This window comes from Triticum aestivum, chromosome 6B (assembly GCF_018294505.1).
Source record: "Triticum aestivum cultivar Chinese Spring chromosome 6B, IWGSC CS RefSeq v2.1, whole genome shotgun sequence".
Taxonomy (NCBI): domain Eukaryota; kingdom Viridiplantae; phylum Streptophyta; class Magnoliopsida; order Poales; family Poaceae; genus Triticum; species Triticum aestivum.
The window spans coordinates 224,741,343-224,755,634 of NC_057810.1; the positions used below are offsets into that span (position 1 = coordinate 224,741,343).

General features: G+C 44.3%; 1 long non-coding RNA gene across 1 annotated transcript; it reads right to left on the reverse strand.

Annotated features, from left to right (window-relative positions):
* Nucleotides 1–4,748: 4,748 nt before the first annotated feature.
* On the reverse strand, nucleotides 4,749–10,623 carry LOC123136679 (uncharacterized). The gene is made up of 3 exons (XR_006467218.1): nucleotides 10,609–10,623; nucleotides 9,287–10,014; nucleotides 4,749–9,105 (listed from the first exon to the last, which is right to left on the reverse strand). It is a non-coding gene; the product is annotated as an uncharacterized lncRNA (long non-coding RNA).
* Between the last annotated feature and the right edge of the window lie 3,669 nt (nucleotides 10,624–14,292).

The following is a 14,292-nucleotide window of genomic DNA, read 5'->3' on the forward strand; positions in this document are numbered from 1 at the left end:
GCCTCGCACACACACGCGTGTACGTACGAGAGAAACGCGCATCGCTCCGCCCCCGACCTCCCACCGTAACCGGCAACTCCCCAAAATTTTCCTCCCCCTCGCTTCTACCATGGTTTTTTCTGTCATGGACGGCCCAAAGAATGTCATGCAGCTGCGTCTCCGGCCCGCCCAGGACGAAAAGCCCATTTTCTGTCATGATTTTTTGTCATAGAAGTAGGAGCCCACCACATCTATGATGATACCGGGTTTTGTCACAACTATCGTCATAGAAGTGTCATATGTATGACAGAAAAAAAAATTGTTCGGCCCAAAATGTCACGGATGTGTCTTTTTTTTGTAGTGTATGCTTCTATGTTTACAGGTTTAAAGCCCTGTGGGAATTCATGGTCCAGTACTTCATCAGTAAAGCACAGGGGGTGAGCAGCCCCTCTGTATCTGGAAGCGTCGTGGCATGCCGTCGGCTGCTGTTGTGTTCGGTGTTTATTCCGAACTGGTGTTTGGTTGTCATAATTGTTTTGACGACCATAGTCCCTTGCCGGGGTGTGTCCTTTAGATCCGTAGATGGACCTAGCTGCACCAGCTTTCTTCTCTAGGTGCTCACGTAGATCGTGGGCGTCTTCGGTGGCTGCTTTATTGCGATTATGAAGTGGTACTCCTGGTCTCCTGGTCGTGTTATTCTTTGGTGGAACGGCCTCGTCGTCGAATTCTGGCAGTAGCTTGCGTTTTGGGTAGCTCTTTGTATGGCGATCGTCGCCGTATCTTTCTTCAGTGTCTAGCACTTTGTTCCATCTGCGATTGAGCGTCTCATGTGCGGCTTTAGGCCGTTGCTTCTGCTTCTTCAGACTTCTCGCTGTGGCCATAAGCTTTCTATGGAGGTTCTCTCATTCCACGCGTTCTTCCGGAACGATGAATGCATCGTCGTCCGGACTATGTTCTTGTCCTGGGTCGGTTTGATGAACTCGTCCTTCTGGATCATTTTCTTCGGGCGTACGCTCCGGACTATGTTCGGCGTGACCTGGTTCGTCCTGCTCCATCGTTGGTTATGTTTGGTCGTTATTGCCTTCAGGGTTGACCGGAGTATCCATTCTTCTGGCGCTCTTGCTGATGTTGTTGCTGTTACCGGATTTGGAACGGCGTTTGCGCCGTCGCTTTGGTTTTTGCCCAGGGGTGTTATCTTCTGGATTGTCACCATCGCCTTCCTTGGGAATCCGGTACCCCGTAGATTCGGAGTCTTCTCCTGCATCATCGTCCATACCGTCGATGCCTTCAGAGTCGAAGTCCAGCACATCGGTTAAGTCATCAACCGTGGCTATCAAGTGGGTGGTGGGTGGGTAATGAATTTCTTCGTCGCCTGCTTCCCACTCGAGCCTTACATAGTTCGGCCCAAAGTTCTCTGTCAAAGAGAGGGTTTCAAATGAGTTTAGTATGTCGCCAAAGGGCGAATGATGAAAGATGTCCGTCGCGGTGAACCCCATCACCGGAGCCCGACCAGGATCGGCGGGCTTGGGGACGCACGGACTGGAACCTACATCCGGGCATGAATCCAGGGGTCCGGAGTCACAGGTTCCCGCGGAGGTGAGACCTGTGTTCGGCTCTATCGCCAATGAGGGTATGGCCTGCGGGATAGGGACCAGCCCTCCATCCTTAGGCAACGCAACCTGCCCCGGGTTTAGACCCGAGGCTTCTGCCGGGGTAATATCCCGAGCATCATCTGACGGCAGGTCCAAGCCATGCTCATCATAACTATCTGGCGATCCTGACATGACCTGCTCCAGATGACCGAGCGGATCGGCCCATAGTGTGAAACCGCCGAACACGAAGATCTGTCCGGGGAGGAAAGCCTCACCCTGGACAGCGTTGCAGATGATGATTGAAGGAGCCATCAAACCTTGTGGCGATGTCATAGAGGAACTCTCAATGAAAGCACCAATATCGGTGTCAAAACCGGCGGATCTCGGGTAGGGGGTCCCGATCTGTGCGTCAAGGCTGATGATAACAAGAAGTAAGGGACACAGATGTTTACCCAGGTTCGGGCCCTCTCGATGGAGGTAAAACCCTACTTCCTGCTTGATTAATATTGATGATATGGGTAGTACAAGAGTAGATCTACCATGAGATCGTAGAGGCTAAACCCTAGGAGCTAGCCTATGATGGTATGATTGTAATTGTGATCGGCCTTCTAAGGACCAACCTCTCCGGTTTATATAGACACCGGAGAGGGCTAGGATTTACATGGAGTCGGTTACAAGGAAGGAAATATAATATCCGGATCGCCAAGCTTGCCTTCCACGCCAAGGAAAGTCCCATCCGGACACGGGCCGAAGTCTTGAGTCTTGTGTCTTCACGCTTCAATAGTCCGGACGTTGTACACAGTCCGGCTGTCCGGATACCCCCTTATCCAGGACTCCCTCACCTGCTGCTCCTCGTTTCCGGCTGGTTCCTCTCGATCCCGCCGTCTCGCTTCGCTTGTCACGGTGAGACGGCGATGGTGACTGCGAGTCCATGGTGGCGCATATTGATGGACGACAAGTATAGTGGAGCGCGATGGATCGTCTGGGGTCGTGGTTGGTTGGCGGTTGGGAGAAATCCTTGTCGGCTTGTCCGGCACCGACGCGGTGACGCCCGTGGGCGCCGCCGTGCCTTCCTGAAGGGCGTCGGATATACTCATTCCCTCCCACGGCCCTTCGCGTACCGGGGGAAACCCTATGCCATGTCCGGTAGCAGCGTCGTTATCTCCCGTTCCTTCTTGAAGGTGTTGCTTGGTATGCGGCGTTTCGAGGTGCTAGGAGCGTGGTGGAATTCTCCGGCGGGCGCAGAGGTTGCGAGTCATCTTCATTTTCGTTGATCCGCCGTTGTCGGCATTTTTTCCTTTTGTATTTTCTCTTTCATTTTTTTGAGCGTGTCTGCTTCCGCCCCAGCACCTATCGGTTGTATCGATGTTGTTGCTTTGTAATACAAAGGGGAACCCTTTTTCGATAATTTACGGCAGCTGTTGTAGACACAGCACTTGCTCGTGCAAAAAAAAACAGTTTTGGTGCACATTTGTTTTACAGAGCCTTGTTTTCATGCCTTAAAATAGGACAGGAGATGTTCTTAGGTCTTTCATAGGTTTTTTTTTGTTATTTACTCGACTCTCTTACCAACTACCGCACAAACTCCTGCCCTATACAAACGACGGCAGGGTCCGGCACGGCTATCCAATTCATGAGCTCGACCTAAGCGAAAGGACGAACTGGCAGCGTACTAGTCGAGGTGGGGGAGGGTAGATATCTGGTGATACAGTACATGAGATGCTCCACTGATACGCGACCATGTGGGTCGTTCAATCTGGACTGGAGGCACAAGATTGAGCTCGCTCACCTGATGTTGCCATTTATGCAAAACACACCCTGATTTATTCCATGATTCAGTGACAAACTGCATATCCGTCTGTTCCGTTCGCTTCTTGGTCAATTCGATTCACAGCTCCTCCACCTAGGGCATCTTTCCTGCCGCCGCCGGCAGGCCACCATGGCATGCCCCATCTACTGTTGCTAGCACAAATCCAGTACAGCCTATAGGAGATGTTCTTAGGTCTTTCATAGGGTTTTGTTTTGTTATTTACTCGACTCTCTTATCAACTACCGCACAAACTCCTGCCCTATACAAACGACGGCAGGGTCCGGCACGGCTATCCAATTCATGAGCTCGACCTAAGCGAAAGGACGAATTGGCAGCGTACTAGTGGAGGTGGGGGGAAATATCCAGTGCCACCGTGCCTCCCATGATACCATGCTCCAAGGCCTCATGGTGCGTTGGATCTGCATGTAGGGATAGGATCAACTCTCTTATTGTTTACACACACACCCTTGGTATATTTGCATGTTGCCCCCGTAAGGCCTTGCAAAATCACAACAGATCTCAACGTTTCAACAACAGATTGTGTACAATTCTCAAAAAAAAATAAAAACAGATTATGTACAAAAAAAAAGGATTTTGTACTGAACTGGGCATCCTAGTGGCTCGGTTACTCCTGCCAACATCCAGTGTCAATAAAGAGGAGCAGATTAAGCAAATTTACACCAGATTATTGAGGGGGACATTTGCGTAACGTACATAATTCATTTTCTGCAACAGAATTCTTCACTGGAATGCAGAGTACAGATTGAGTGCAGGCATGCTATTCCTTTTTCAGAATGAGTTGCAAAGTAAGTATAAGCAGAAAAAAATGTACTGCCATCTGTTTGCATTGCTCACTATCCTCAAAGCAGGACTTTAGCAAGGCAATGGTAATACAATAATCATGAGCATTATTTGATGACAAGGCAAATACGAAAACCCATTCGTAGCATCAAAAGACCACTTCCCACTTACAAAGCCTTTTATTCCAAACAAGTTGGGGTAGGCTAGATATGAAAGCCTTTCACGAGGACTTCCCCGGAGGTCATCCATCCTAATACTACTCTCGCCCGAATGGGTTCCGTACCCAAAAGACTGGTTAGTTTTTACGTTGGCTCGCCAAGCCTATCACAACCCTTAGATATGAAAGTCTTTCACGAAGACTTCCCAGGAGGTCACCCATCCTAGTACTACTCTCGCTCAAATGGGTTTCATGCCTATGGGACTGGCTAGTTTTTACGTTGGCTCGCCAAGCCTATCACAACCCTCTTCCTTTACCCAGGCTTGGGACCGGCTATGCCTAGAAGACATAGGTGGAGTTCGTAGCATCAAAAGACCACTGAAAACAAAATCACTTCAACAAATAAAGGTGCACCACATGCTGACATCTTTATCTTGTACTCCAGTAATTCACAAGAGTACCACATTGTGACCATATATATATATAAGAGTACCATTTCTATAGGGAATACATCCGAAACGTATACAAGAATACCATTTTAGTTCACAAATTCACATAGCTAAACAAAACAACTTTACCACAGACCACTTGATGAGCCCTTACTCTCCTCATGGCAAGCACAAAAGCACACACCTACATGACAAAATCAAGGATTAGAACAGCTGATTATTTTGATATCAGCTGATAACACTGCTAAAACATGCAAAAAAGTGAAACTTAACTATGTCTGCAACTAGCTCTAATAGGCATCTGATGCTACATGCAGCAGTGACATAAATTTTTAAATGGCAAGAACTTGCACACGAGTATTACACTTTTTTTCGAAACGGAGGCAAAGATTGCCTCGTCTATTAATTAAGCAGAAGAGAATTGCCCAGTTAATTACGGAAAACCGGGCAAAAACCGGAACAACAAGGGCCAAGCCCACTCCCAAAGACTGAAACACACAGGGCAAAGCCCACCCTAATCGACAACATGTCGACCTACAGCCAGACAACGCAGCTCCGACTCAGACGGAGAACTCAGAAGAACAGAACCAGACACGGCTGGCGCCACGAGTATTACACTTGGTACATAGATAACCAAGAAAGTAGCAGTCATTGTTCAGTGTGCCAAGTACGAACACTTTGTTGCTCACCCTCCATGGCATTGTTCTCTTACTAAGAATCTAAACAGTGTTGATGTCCATGTGCAAAAAAAATGTGTTTTGATGTCGTATTTACCTATAACATTTGTTAAACGACAAAGAAAGCCTATCTTTTGACTGAAGAAACTCAATCATGCTGAAATGGCAGTAAAACAATTACCTAAGCTGGGTCAAACAAAAAGTTTTTATATTAGTCACATGTTCCCAAATTGTTTCGAATCTACAAAATGATGTGAGCCAGCAATGCATGGTTCTAGTCGTTCCCAAAGATTTTTTTGGGTGGACGCTAATGCACAGTAAATCTTTGCTTAACATAAATGGTCAGTAACTTAGTTTATTATACTGAAAAAACTATTTTGGAGTCATCGAACTTTTCTAAGTCCAGCTGCTGTGAAGTGAGAACAACTACATAGATTTCTAGTACTCAGTTGTCCCAGTCTGACATAGAATTCTACTGGGATTTCTGATAGTCAAAATATTCTTGGGGTTCATCTGGCCGGCTGGACTAATAATGCACTTGGTCTGAACTTGTGCTAGGCTGTGCATGTGGTTTCCAACTCCCATATGTAAGAAACATTCTATGACACTCTATAAGATAGATTATGTTTATAATTCAGCTAGACATGTTAGGAGAGAAAGCAACAGCCAACATTTAAGGAACACTAGATTTCATGATTTGCGAGATGCTGTAAGAGAGTGACTCAACGAGAACTTGGTCCATGTAGCAAGCAATCTTCTGATTATGCCAGGATTAAAAATATACTGTTGCATATATATGCTCCAAACTAACTTTACTATCTGCTAAGATTGCATTGCGGGACATGGAATTTTTCATAACTACAATTAACATTAGATATAGCTTTACTTGCATAATTTTTTCACTTCTTTCATTGTTGGCATACAACTGCAACAGTTGGCTTTCAGTTCATAATTTTAGCCACATCATGGCAGACTTCCAACCATTATGGGCTACATTGTAGAGATCAATACACGGCACTATGAAATTAGAGGATGAACTAACCAAATGCAGCACGCCTCCACGGCTCCACAGATATGTGTTGCACTTCCGGAGGAAAGGGCAGCGGACAAGCACGGACTACAACTCAGGCCTGGTTCAAAATCTTACCTGTTCGTCTTTGAAGAGAGTCTCCGGCTCCCGGGACACGGTCAGCTTCAGCGGCGGCGCGGACAGATCCGTCTCGGCTCCCATGAAACTTAACGGATCTGGGCGAAGGAATCGACACGCGTGCGAGAGCCTATAGGCTGTGCTGGATTTGTGCTAGCAACAGTAGATGGGGCATGCCATGGTGGCCTGCCGGCGGCGGCAGGAGAGATGCCCTAGGTGGAGGAGCTGTGAATCGAACTAGACCATGATGGCGCGCGTTGCCGCCCCGTCTATTTTGTATGTAGAACTAGTGGCTGGGGCGTGCCATTGGCACGCCTCCTGAGCGTTCATGTGCGTACTTATCTAGCTTGCACACGTCCACGGGTCTTGATCCTTGATGGCGCTTATATACAGCAAAAGTGATTTGCAAACATGCGAATATGCCATCTTTACTGACTTTAACCCATAACCAATGGTAAACATGAATGCTAAATAGAATATGTACCTTGCCATAAGCTATACAAATGAACAACCAGTACAAAGTTCAGCAATGAACCCAAATAACTGAATCAAAGGGTCATGTTATACAAAAAAGAATAATGTGAGCTGATGCAACATAAATATTTCAAACATAAATGTAGAGATTTTTAATAAGAAAGCTTTGACTGTCTATTTACAGGAAGGTCTAAGATACTTTTAATAAGGCCCTGACCGGTTTAGTTGTAACACTCACCAGTAGAAGAAATACATAAATGAATTTGACCATGAGCTGAAGGCAATATATACATAAATGGTCTAAATCATGTATATGTAAGGAAGGTAAATACTAAAAAAAAATTAGTAATCCATCATCTGAAGTGGGTTACTGCATAAAAATATATCTTTCAAAAAATCTTTGATCAAAAGTTGGCCCTCTTAATTTGATACAGGATAAGAAGGCCACTTTGCAGATAATATTGGTACCAATTCTGTAAAAGTTTCTCTCTCTCTCTGCATCAAATGCTCATGAATCATGGATGGAAGGCATAACACTCGAATAGTAAGGTCATTATGGAAGTAAATGCCATACCGCAATACCTGTAGATGAGTTGCAATATTTTCCCTTCTGAGTTTCTCCACGTTCATAAGCTCCAGTATCCTTTTAGCCTTTAGGTACAGCCTCTGCAACCAACAGTAAGAGAAAGGACGCAGCATCTTGTACACACTACTAAGCAGATCATAGGACTTAGTTAAGAAATGCATTCTCAGATCCTTGTTAACATCACAAAATGTACAATGTCCCCAATTCTATTCACTATGAAAATAACAGCAATACAGTGCCAGCAAAGCTAACTGAAGGTTTACACATGACTAATATCTCATACAGTAAATGCATGTGCTCAAATGAAATTTAATGGAGTAAAACTCCAAGAAGATGTACAAAATAAAACTAAGAGGGCATGCAAAATTACTTGCCATGTTTAATTAGTCACTATAGCTATACTCTCCAGCATTTGCTTCAAGAAACTATTTTTCAAGCCTCACAATATATTTTGTTGAGTAAGAAAATCCAGTTCAGTGAACACGTGTATCGCTTCCAGCTGCATTGTTAAGGCATGAATATATTCTGAACATAACAATGCAATGTGGAGCAAAAATATATAACCATCTACTACCATGAGATCATGTAATGGTTCCTTGCAAAAAAAATCATGTATTGGTTAGTCTTTCTCTGAAGCTCGGACTGGTAATACTAAATGTATGCATCTCATATAGGTTCAGAAATACTCCCTCTGTGCCATTATATAAGATCATTTTTGACACTATAATAGTGTTAAAAATGATCTTATATTTTGGGACGGAGGGATTAGATTTCATATGCAGATAATGAAGAATGTCAGAACTCACAAATTAAAACATATGAAACATGAGGTTGTTGCTATTGGCTCCAATGAGAAACCTCCTAGATTAACCCAATGAGTTAGGATAGGAAGGAATAGATATTTTAGACCAGAACAGGCAGAATTGATAAAGGACCTGGCAAACAAGATCAGCCACAACCAGTACTACAACTGTTTAGTGAGGATGGATGCTGCTGTATGTACAGCATCTCCTATTATTATTATTATTTCCAGGCGCCAAAATATCTAACAGCAATGATACAAATAAAAAAAGTTCAAAGGGTAGAGCTGAGAAAATTACAACAACACAATCGGTATAACTGACAAATACTTCAACAGTGAGTAGCACCCATCTAGTAGAATATGAAGGAAGAAAGGCAAAGATACAACAATTCCTGCAGCTAAATCAGATAACACAGAAAATTGCAGCGATACATTGATGCTAAGATTTTGGTATCATTTAGATCATTCGTATCCAAGATAGTGGCCGGCGAACCAGACATACTCTGCATGAATGGCCACACATAATACATTATCTTCATCAGGTTTGCATGATCAAATTGGTGGCGGCATGGCGTACCGGTGCAATTTGATTTGATCTCTCAACAGGGGAAAAAGGGCATTGCTTCCACTGCTGAAAAGAATAATGAACAAAAATTAGATTATCGGCCACACAAAAATGTGGTCTAGCCTCATACTATCATTCTGTCCCACCTTCTGTGCCGTCTATGGATATATATTCTTTTGATTAGCACAATACACTGCTTCGATTGTCTGCAAGTCATAGCAGATGGAGAAGGAAGATGGTTGTGTACCTGGGTGAACGCACGAGGTGGAGGGGGGCGTGGCCTTCTTGCCGCCGACGGCAAGATCTGCTTGCGGTGGCACTTCTCCATGGGCTCGCCTTCTCCCTCTCCCTCCTCTCTTCGTCTGGCCCTCCCCTCCCCTTCTCTCCCCGAGGGCGACGCCGCGAACGGCCATCTCCGTGGCGAACCCGCTCCGGCTGCCGCGCCCCGCAGCGGCGGAGCCGTCTCCGTCGTCCGAGATCTCCCCCTCCTCCGCGCCCGCCAACGCGGACCTTGTCCCCGTGAGGCCGTGAGCTTTCTAGGGTCGGGTGACGCGAGTGGGGAGAGCAGGCGACAACGGCGGCGGGCAACCGGATCGATCCACCGCCGCACGTGCGAGGCAAATCACAGAACGAAAACGCCGCCGCCGTCTTCTCCTCCCACCCACTCCTCCCTCGAGGCGACGCCGTTTGTGTGGCTGCGTGGGAGAGCGGAGCCGTCTACTCTCCCGCTGGCGACGCCCGTGGCGGCGGGTCACATGGGAGAGGAAACGAGAGAGGGAGAGAGGAAAAGAGGAGACGAGAGCGGCGGCCATTGAGGCAGGGGAGGAGGTTGCGTGCGTGGGTAAAGAGAAGCGGGCGATGGCGATGGATTCAGAGAGGAAGCTACCTGGAAATATTCCTCTACAGTTTGAACAGTAGCACATTGCGAATCCCTTCTGGCCACGTGGACCATGCGAGCGGACGCTCCTTGCGCGACTGTTAATGGGTTTAATGGTAAGAACTTGTGTAAATATAAAAAGACAAAAGCAATATAGATGAAAATAATATATTAAAAGGGATAAAATAGTCTGAAAAAGTTTTTTCATGTAAATTTTTTATTTTGTTTTGAAGCGTTGGTAGTCTGGTAAGTAGCAACTAACAACACAGAGAGAAAAATACTAAGGTAGGACATGTTATTCCCATTTTAGTTTGTAACTTATGGCTACTTCCAAATGAAAAGGTCAAAACGTGACATAACAATAGAACACATCGAAGCGGTAACCTGAATAAAAATATGTAGGAAAAGCAAGAGTTATAAATTCATGAATTGATGAAACATTGATATACGGATTAACCCTGCTAAAGGCACCGGATGAAATCTATGCTCTTCTTAGTGGCGTAGTACACACTTCATGGCATGTCACATAATTGATGGATCTAACTCCCAAAGCTGAAATTACATGCATGTATGTATCTCTGATTAATGATCATCGTACTGATTTCCAAATTGAAAGAAAAACACAGATGATTATTCTTATATTTCAGAAAGTCAAAGTTATATATGTAAATGCTTCATCTTTGGTTTCTGACCTCATCTTAGATCGACATTGACTTGAATTCTTTTCCTATGTCTTGCAACAGCCCCTGCAAAGATGTGTACAACGTATCAGGTAAAGTCATTCGTTACACAAGCTAGGAGTGTCAAGTTCTCTCACGAAGAAAAATGTCCATGGTTGGAAAACAAAAACTCGCCCATGAAACTGTCATGCTTCTTCATTAAGCATGGCACATATCTTACCTATAATTGAAATGTAAGAAGTTAAAGAAATAAAGTACACTATAACAAAATGTAAGACATTTTTATGCCCTATGCAAAACAAAAAAAGTCTTACAATTTCGTACAGAGGATGTAGCTTTTATGTGCAAAAATCCATGCAATGTTTTCAAGGTAAATCTGAACTAAGATGAGATTAGGGAAGAATTGCATGACCTCTCAGCAGATCGAAACCTATATATTATCTTCCTTACAACCCTGCTTGCATTAGTGTTTAGCTGATGAGCTCAACGCCTACATGTCTACAGGCTACAATACTTCCGCAAATGATTCCTAAGCATTTGAAAAATAGAGGAAGACAAACATGCACATGACGTGAGCATATACATGCAATAGATTCTGAAGGGCCTTCATTTTTAGTAAGAAGCTTCTGAAGAGCCTAATGTTTTGTAAATTTCTAGTAAGACGCGGGCATTAATTGACTTAAAAAATTAATTAATAGACTATAGTTCTACCCTAGTAATAAATTTGTGGTTCAGTATAACCTTAACAACTGATCTATTATGAATTCTGGATTAAGCATTGCCTAAAAAACTCAAGAAAGAATCATATTTAGTTTATCCTTGCTGAAGATAGTTGCAAAAAGTAGTTAGTGAATCAACAGTTTAGTTTATACTCCCTCCGTTCCTAAATATAAGTCTTTCTAGGATTTCAATACAAACTACATACGGATGTATAACATATTTTAAAGTGTAGATTTCACTCATTTTGCTTTGTATGTAGTCCGTAGTGAAATCTCTAAAAAGACTTGTATTTACGAACGGAGGGAGTAGTTAACATATTTACTCCAGTGCCCATGCATCATCTACGGCAGCTGAAGGGTTGTGAATAGCCAAATTTTAATTATGCATGGTGAAGCAAAATCTGCAGGAACTCCCGGTCAGTAACATTACTCAAGGAATTGTTCTAAATAACCTTATCATACAGATATCGATGAATTCTTAATCCCAAGATTCATATATATTTGCTTCTGTTAGCACAGTGAATGGTGTGCAGTAGCGACAACAAAATCAACATAGGGATCCTACAGGTATTATAATCTCACTCAAAATGTTGGCAAGGATGCATCCTGATGCCCTTTTAGGATGCATAGTTATCAATTAAGCGAACAATCATAGTTTCACCATCCCTAACCTTTATTATCATGTAGCACTAACAAGTTGTGCACAATTCTAGCAGATATACTCCCTCCGTCCGAAAATACTTGTCATGGAAATGGATGTATCTAGATGTATTTTAGTTTTAGATACATACAATTTTATCTATTTGTGCGACAAGTATTTCCGGACGAAGGGAGTACAATTTACAAATGCAAATATTCAATAATTGCTACAGCCAACGGAACATACCTGTCTCAGGTATCTTTATTTTTATGGTCATCACAACAAATCATACATTATTATATTTCCTCATCACTTCACCACGACTTGCAAAAATAACCAGAGTTGTTCCATCAGTAAAAGGCAACGTCATGGGGCCATGGTGACAGTGGCGGTGCCAGGATCAAAACCATGTGATGTCAAGCTTCATTAATGAAAAAAAAATAGATCATAAACAGGAATAAAAACATCGTACTTTCTTAGAAACCAACATATCTATGGCAGTAGTACTTTGCGACAATGCATACATTGATATGTATAGCATCAGTACTAATAGACTGGAATACATCGGGGGTCGATGTCGTACGAAAAACCTGTGTAGTCAAGCGACTACACAGTTATAGCCTGGCTTCGCCACATGGTGGAGAAGATAACTTATTCGGCTCTTAAAAAAAAGCTTGCTTGTGTCTCTCCTTGCTCGATAAGTCCATTATAACAATACATTTTCAGTGTCTCAATCTCTGTATTAGTATCAACGTAGTATGTTGTAAGTACTTATAAGATCAAGAAATGTAGTTAATAAAGAATATCCAAAAAACTGAGGATGATGAACAAGACAAATTTAATGCAGGACCACCCTTACTTTTGGCTTTGAATAATCATTGTCTTGAATTATTATATCCAACATTACATTCAGCAGAAATTGGGCAAGTCGTTACAAGTGTTAATAAAAGCCTGACTAAGAGAGGTAAATTTAGTAACAATTTTGCCAGTTACAGTTTGAGTAATAAAGTTAATAACAAAATCAGTGACCTGTGTTTCCCAGATGATAAAAGGACAAATATTACCTTTAAGTATGTTCCGAGAAGTGCCTTGATCGACTCTGGAACATCAGCAACGAATTTCAGCAAGTACGGGGAGGAGCAATAGGGGTGGTGACACTTGAGCCTCCTTGAAGCTAGTATCTGGTCGTCGACAAGTCGGCTAATGGTGAAGCAGTTGGGTGAGGATTCAGGGCACTCCAGGGAAGATGGGGGCACCTGGTTGTGGGGTGGAGGCTACCAATTGTCCGCTGCCTGCAGCCAGGATGATCCAGAGAGGGATGGCCTCCGTGGTGGAGGGTTTCGTGCCATCGTCAGAAGTTCGTCCATCCCCTTCCAGCAATAACTTGAAGCCTGGAACCATGACGAGGGATCCATCTCGATGCCTCCGGCCGCCGCTTAGATGGCTTGACCTTTTGCCCGTGAAAAGAAGAAGAGGGGAGGCGTGAGACCTAGGAACACGAGAGGAGAGAGATCGTCAAGAGGGATGGGAGCTCGGAGGTGGGCATCACCTAGGGAGACTACTCGACGGCGCACTATGGTTTGCCCTAGGCCAAGATTGGGAGGGGAGGAGAGGGGAGGGGTCAGGCAGGATGATTGATCGAGGAGCGAGGTGCGGGGAGGGTAGCATCGCCCGGACCCCAGAGCCGTCGCATACTTTTATGATGCACACGTGGACCGTCCATCAAGAAATGAACGAGACGTCTCCAATTTTGCTCCCAGAGTAGCGGGCCTTGGACATCCAGGCTGGCGCACCCGACGAACAAGAATGACGGGGACAATTGATCTGACGGCCAAAATCAATGATTACGTGAGAGAGCTCCTAAGATGCACAGTTATAATGTATTTAAATTGACCAAGAAGCGAACGGAACAGACGGATATGCAGTTTGTCGCTGAATCATGGAATAAACCAGGGTGTGTTTTGCATAAATGGCAACATCAGGTGAACCAGCTCAATCTTGTGCCTCCAGTCCAGATCGAACGACCCACATGGTCGCGTATCAAGGGAGCATCTCATGTACCGTATCACCAAATATCTACCCTGGAGGTGGGAGTTGACAAGTGAGGAGCAGCGAAGGAAAAAATTGATAACCCAGAGAGTTCAACAGCAGTAGATGGTGAAGGAAATGATGAGACGGGCAATGACTATGTAAGGATTCCCAAAAAGAAAAGACCAACCCCAGATAATTCGGCAGGAGCTGCGAGCCAGCCCTGCCCATCCCAATGAAGTGCATGAGTTGGAACTGTCGTGGGCTTGGGAACCCATCGACAGTTCGAGAGCTTTGCAAGATTGTAAA